At 36.2% G+C, this 7,103-nt stretch overlaps 1 non-coding gene across 1 annotated transcript; it reads left to right on the forward strand.

Annotated features, from left to right (window-relative positions):
- The first annotated feature begins 3,952 nt into the window (after positions 1-3,952).
- On the forward strand, positions 3,953-4,092 carry LOC111725872. The gene has a single exon (XR_002773818.1). It is a non-coding gene; the product is annotated as a U4 spliceosomal RNA (small nuclear RNA).
- The last annotated feature ends 3,011 nt before the right edge of the window (positions 4,093-7,103 follow it).

Below are 7,103 nucleotides of genomic sequence, written 5' to 3' on the forward strand. Positions count from 1 at the left end.
AGGTTGTACTTGGTTACAAACCAGGATATTCAGTAGATCAGGTCATGTACAATAAGGGATAAGGCTGAAGTATCTTAACTTTATGGGCCCACCTTCCAATCTTTGTTTTGACTTTCTGACGTCAGCCTTCAGATGTGACAAGTTACTTACTCTTTTGAACTTCCTTTTATATTCTGTGTGCCTGGATGGGTGGACTCAGTACTTCTGGGCTTGAGTGGCTTGAGTGTGAGCATTATTTCTTTCTATCTCTCTTCCAAGGTGTTTGGCCACATTGATCCTAAACTTTTAGACTTCAAATTGAGAGTGAAAAAGAGATAGTCAGAGGTTTGACGTTTCCACCTGGACCTCAAGCTTTAGCCCCATATTTTTTTCCACTTCAGCTTTTATGAGTTGTTCAATGTGGTGTTGAGCATTCTTCCAAATATCAATAAAGGGATACATTGGGTCTATGTGTTGTTTTTGGTATTTGGGAAGCACTTTCTACTCTTAGGAAGTCAAAGGAATTTGACGCGATTGGAAAGGCAGGATCCAGACATTCCCAAATTCCTTTATCTTATTCAGGCATATTTTATTTAATTTAATTAAAATCTCACCCTAAGACCCTAACAGGGCTTAAAATTTGGTCTTCATTTTTAGTTTTGTTTCACAGGTACATGATACTCTGATATTAATGATGCATCACTCTTATTTCAAGACTGGATACAACAACAGACCCTATTCCTCTATAAGATGTGGCTATTGCTATTAACATTAAGGCCTTTGTTCTGAGTTTTCACCCAAAAGCTTTTCTGTTCATAGTCTTGATCTTTCTAAACTACTGTTTCAATCTCCTCTGTAATCAAGTGTCAAGTCTTATTATTTAATAATGGGATCTTCCTGGTAGATTTTGGCATTTACCTGCTTTGCTCTCAGCTTTTGTGATTTATTCAGCTAACTCCTATTCATACTGAGTCCTGTGGTAGCAGAATTATAACACAGCCTCCAAGATGACTGATCTCTGACATATACACCCTGTATAGTCCCCTCCCACCAAGTGTGGGCCAGGAAGATGGTGGACGAAATTCTGTGGGTATTAGATGGCAAATTTAAGATTTTACAGGTGTGAGTAAGGCCCCAATTCAGTTGATTCTGAGAAAATCAAAAGTGAGAATATTCTGGATATGCCTGGCTTAACATAGACACCCTGTCCTTCTCAAAAAATGGTCTAGAGGTAAGGAAAAGCAGCAGCAGAGAGGATTCCTGTTGGCTTTGGAGAAATTGCCCTGTGTGGAGAGAACCATGTAGTAAGTAATGCTGGAGGTCCTCTAGGAAATGGGGATCTCAGTCCTTTTACCACAAGGAACTAAATTCAGCCAGCTATTATGTGACCTTTGAAGAACTCAGGCCCTAGAAAAGCATGCAGCATAGTTCACATCTTGCTTGCAGCCTTCTAATCTCCTGAACAGAGAACTCAGTTTAGCGCCCTGACTTTTGACCTTTAGAAACTGTAGGAAAATGAATGCATGTTGTTTGAAGTGCTAAGTTTATAATATTTGTTATACATCAATATTAAACTAATGAAAGTTCTCAGGCTGTTGCCCTTTACTAAAGATTGCAGTATTACGTATTTGTAGTTCCAGTGTTAACTAGGAATTCTTTTGGCAACCCCTTTCCCCCCATACTCACATCCTCACACACACGCACACTCACTGGCCAGCATCTCTTCTGCTCTGGGAGGATTTGGATATAATCATAGGCTGAGGTTCCTCCCCATCCTGCACTAGACTGACACCTGAACACTGCTCACCCTCACTTTTCTTTAAGTCCTGAGATAAAAACAACATTGCCTCTAAGGACTTAGGCTCAGCTGGGCAATTAGTTTCCAGTAATTATAGTAAAAAGAAACCTTTTTTAATGTATTTATCTTTGTTTGTTCTTTACGAGGTTTCTGTTTCTAGTCCTTATCTTAAACATTGTTATAAAACTTTAAGCCTTTTTCATTTTGTGAAGGCAAAAAGTGGAAACCTAATAAACACATGTATATATAAAAAATAAAAGAAAACTCTTGAATATGGTATTAGACAGTTTTAAAAATCATCATTCACTCTGTTTTTCAGACAAATCATTTGACACAGGAGCAAAAATATGATTCTCTGCCAGCTAAGTGTCTGTCCACAGTGAAGCTAGGGAATCAATACTTGAGCAAGACTGCCTCTCCTGAAAAGGGGAAAAAATAGACAAATCATATAGCTATGGAGAAATAAATATTTGAAAGCAAGAGACACCTTCTTTTCAGTTCATTTCTATGAATATTTTTTCTTATTTTGCTTATAAAATGGGAAATAATATAGCTTCCTCAGGTATGTGTTTGTATTTGTGTGAATAACTTATAATCCATTACTATAGAATCCAAATCATTCTCTCCAATCTGTAATCCTCCACGGCTGCTATAAAAAAATCAATCAACTCAGTGGTGTTCCCACTCTCCCCTACTTCATGACATTCCTGGTTAAAATCATTGTCCAACTTCTTGACATTGTAGTTTTTTGATATATGCAATACCATATTTAAAGTCATGAATTGCGTTTGCTGGATAGACTCCAATGATTTGTAATGTGTGTCCTGAAAGCAATCATACAGAAATAAATTGTATTACAAAAACCATTTGATGCCTCAATCAGGCCCAGTCCTTATAATTTTGGAAATTCTATCACACGTAGGTCAGAGCTACTGCTTTACATGTATCAGTAATTTCCATCCTCATGGATTAGGAATTTCTGAATTTTATATTATATTGTAGACCCAAGTGAATAAAAAAAAAAACCTGTTAGTAACTATTATAGTAAAATAGCTTGTCTGATTATAAATAAGTAAAACTGGTCTTTTGATCAGAATCCTTATGTGAGTACCTAGGTAGTGAGTAATAAGAGCTCATATTGAGGAGAGTGAAAACTTGTCATAGAGTCAAAAGATACAGGGATGCTTTCTCTTCCTTGCTATGTTTTTTTATCATCTTAAGAATAAGGCATGGTAATCTACAAAATTAGTCAATGATGAATAAGTACGTATATTATGTATATAGATGAAACCTACTATCCTAAAATGACATGACTTTCTTTGGCACCACCAATCATTGCCTTGAATAGTTCAGAATCTCACTAGGTGTTTTTAGCTATATCAAAGGAAATACAATTTTGAAGTGACTAATAAAGTCAAATTAAGAAAAGAAAAACTTACATTATCCCTTCTTCATATCAGCCTCAGTCCCTGAATACAGAATATTGTGATTTTTTTCCCCCTTCATTTGCCATGCCTCAGACATTGTAGCCTCCATGGGAGTGGAAAGGATGACATCCTTATTCATGTTATATTCCCACAGTTTGGCACAGTGCCTGATATATAGCAGGCCTTTATAAATATTTGTGGAATACAAAAATGCCACTAAGAATTTAGAAATATGGACTCTTTAAAAGGGGAAAATTGATCAAATGTTAAGATAGAAATTTCCTACCATTCCTTCAACAAATCTTTGACTAATCACTAGGCTATGCTATCCCAGAGGTGATGCATAAAAGGGCAGGCTTAAAAATTAAAACCAGAATTAAGAAAAAAAATTATTTAGAAGCATCAGTTATTATAGACCAAAGAGGATTTAGACTCCACAGAATTCGTTTAGAAATATTATTAAGCAAATAAACAAGTGGAAAAAAAAAAAGCTCAACAATATCCACAACCCCTGAGAGGTGATAATCGGAATCTCAAAGTACACAATATATTATCTAAAATATCCAGTTTTTAATAAAAAATATAAAATATGCAAAACCAGTGAGAGTATGTGGCCCACATACAGGAAGAAACTGGTCTCTGTTTCAATAACAACTTTCTCAGGGGGTGAAGATGTTGGAATTGGCAGACAAAGAAAAGCAGCTATGATCAAAAGCAAAATAAAATATGTTTAAAGAATTAGAAAATGAGCTTTGCGCAGTGGCAGTATCATAGCCAATGAGGTTTATCTGAGGTGCAATTATTGCTAATTAAAAACTTTTCCCAATACCCTGCCATGATGACTTGAAATATAGTTGGCATTGGCAATTTTTGACAGTCTCTAGGAGACTGAATTTAAAAAAAAAAAAAAAAAGAATTAGAAGATGATAGTATGGCAATGGCTTATCAGGTAAAGAATATCATTAAAGAGATGGACATTGTAAAATGTAATCAAATGGAATTTTAGGAATTGAAAAGCAAAAAATTGACTAGAATAGCACAATGGAAGATTTTAACTAGCAAGAGAAAGTATCAGCAAATCTGAAGTGAATCAATAAAGATTATCTAATTGGAAAAACAGAAGGAAAAAAGAACAGAGGGGAAAAAAGTTCAATGGAGCTTCAGACACAAGTGGTTCAACAGAAAACACACCCACACATGTGTTAAGAGAGTATCAGAGAAGGGGGGGGAATATGTGAAGAAATAATGGCTAACCCTTACCAAAATTTGATTATTCTCTCCCCAAAAGAAGCATTAATCTGCATATCCAGGAATGCTAACAAACTTTAAGTAGGATAAGTACAAAGTGATCTACGCCTACACATATCGCAGAAGAAACCAAAGAGAATATCTTAAAGTAGAAAAACACACCCCAACTTAATATGAATAAGGGAACCATATTAAAATTAACAGATGTCAGAAAAAGATGAGGCTAGTGACAGTGGGATGATCTATTCAAAGTGCTGAATGAATATTACTGTCAACTACTAATTCTATACCAAGTATTCAAACATGAAGACAAAATCAAGACATCCATAGATACAAACAAAATTTGAGAGAAGTTGCTGCTAGACTACTTTCACAACAAGAAATACCAAAGGAAGCATTTCAGACTTTGGGGAAAAGACACCATATGGTAACTAAAAGCCACGCAGAAATAAAGACTGCCAGGAAGTCTAATTATGTAAGTACATATAGAAGAGTAGGTAAAAAGCATACTTGCATATAAGTAGATACGGAAGTATAAATATTACAAATAAATATTTTTCTCTCTACTGATTTAAAAATCCATTGCTTGAAATAGTTATTATAATACCATATTGCTGGGCTTAGAAGATATGAAGATGTAGCTATAGGGCAACAGTAACACGAAGGAGGGGAGACAAATTGTATTAGATAAAGTTTCTACGTTTCACTCAAATTAAGGGGTGCAATGGGGATTGAAAAAGAGATACTTCAGGAAATTGTTCTAACCGCTAGAAAATAGTGACTTGGGAACTGAATAGGGTCATGGCAGCAGAATGCAGAATTTTTATAGAACCTGGAATTTAGACAAGTGAGCTGTAGATAATGCTAGAATTAATAAGAATGGCAAACAGTATTACTGCAGAACCAATAATTCCAGACAACCACCTTCTCTATTTCTGTGTCCTCTCAGTGCATGTCAATATTTCCTACTCCTTTGCTATTATTTGTATATGTAAGAGATAACAGCTAGCCAGGAAGCCTTAAGATAAATAGACTCTCTTGTTAAAACCACAGTAATCCCACAAAAGAGAATTCTGGTGAAGGAGAAGAAAAGATCAGCATGAACACGATGATTCACACGAAGTTCTTAAACACTGTTCAGAGATGTTTGTTTCTCACTCCTTGGGATAGACCCTAATTTCCTAATACACTCATGGCCCAGGAAATATTTCCCAGAAAACATATAAAACGCATAGGACAACCAGACTTCAGCTATGATAACCATAGTTTTTTAAAATTGTATAAATCTAAAATACTCAGCATGATGTTTTGATAACCATAGTTTTTGTGTTATAATAATTTGTAACACATTACCCTACTGAAAAAGTATGAATTGGTTCATCTTGCTGAAGGTGGAAGAAATAAGCTAACTTTTGCTGAATAGCTTATCTGGGCTAAGGATTTTGTGTTATGATTGAATTTAGTCCTCTCAATAATTGTATGAGGAAGACACAATTATTCATATTTTTAGGCTGAGGTGACCAAGGCTCTCAAAATCAATTGACTCTCAGGCTCACACAATAGGCCCAGAATAGATGAAGGAGTTATTATTCTCCGTTTCTGTGACTAGCACTGAAAGATTACTTTAGTGGTTGGAAAATTTCCTGACTGTTAATCCAGGAATTCAGGTTAGATTCCTATCACTTGGATATGAAATTAATCCTCTAGGGCTAAAAGAGAGAGAAATGTAAAAACAAGAATATAACACTTCTTATTTGTGTTGATTCTATTCCCCAAGGAGTAAATGCTGACCAAATACTTAAAAAAGTTTTTTAAGTAAGGCTATATGGTTAATTTTACAGGGACCTCCCCTGTTTCAATCACATTTGGTTCTGTGGTGCCATAGATAGAGTTTCCCAGAAAAGCTTTGGAATGAGCTAAAGAGCAATTTATCAGCATTTTCTCAAGATCAACACCTATGGACGAGTAAAGAAGAATACAAGATTGGACCAAGGGAGAAAGTAAGCAATGGGGAAGATTCAACAGAAGCATCAACCAACCCCAAGGAAAGCCCTGAAGCTGGGCCCTTCAGTGTTTGGCTGAGTTGGGATGAAATGGGCAGGTGTTTGTCATCCAGTCATTGAAGGACGGGGGTCAGCTGCCCTGAAAAAGGGTTGTGACCTGGGGCAAAGGATTACCAAAAGATCACCAGGAATAATTTCTAGAAATAGGTGACAGCTCAAGATGGTCAACTAGAAGACTTCCAACCATTGGAAGAAAATGTTCCCGTTGATAAATGAAGTTCAGTGTTATCCTCATTGTCTCAAGTTACATGTGTCACATTCATATAACAGGTAAAGATCTGCTTCTAAGCACATGCTTGTCCCTCATTCACATGAAAGGCTGGTTATGATTACTACCAAAGTTTTGACCTTTCTAACTACACTGTAGAGTGTCTTAAAGAGCAAAACATATGTGCCTGGTTTCTCTAGTAAATATTTGGTTTGGCTACAGCAATTGTGAACTGAACATGTGAAGGGGTCTGCTATAGCTACATTCCCCTCAGAATCCAGATATAGTGAAGTGATTCAGAGAAACCCAGAGAAACACTGGGCAGCAGTCATCCAGAGATGTACACCAAGGTTCTGTGGCAGGCAGACAGCAGTGGAATC

This window comes from Otolemur garnettii, unplaced genomic scaffold, assembly GCF_000181295.1.
Source record: "Otolemur garnettii isolate 467f Iridium unplaced genomic scaffold, OtoGar3 scaffold00002, whole genome shotgun sequence".
NCBI classification, from domain to species: Eukaryota; Metazoa; Chordata; class Mammalia; order Primates; family Galagidae; genus Otolemur; species Otolemur garnettii.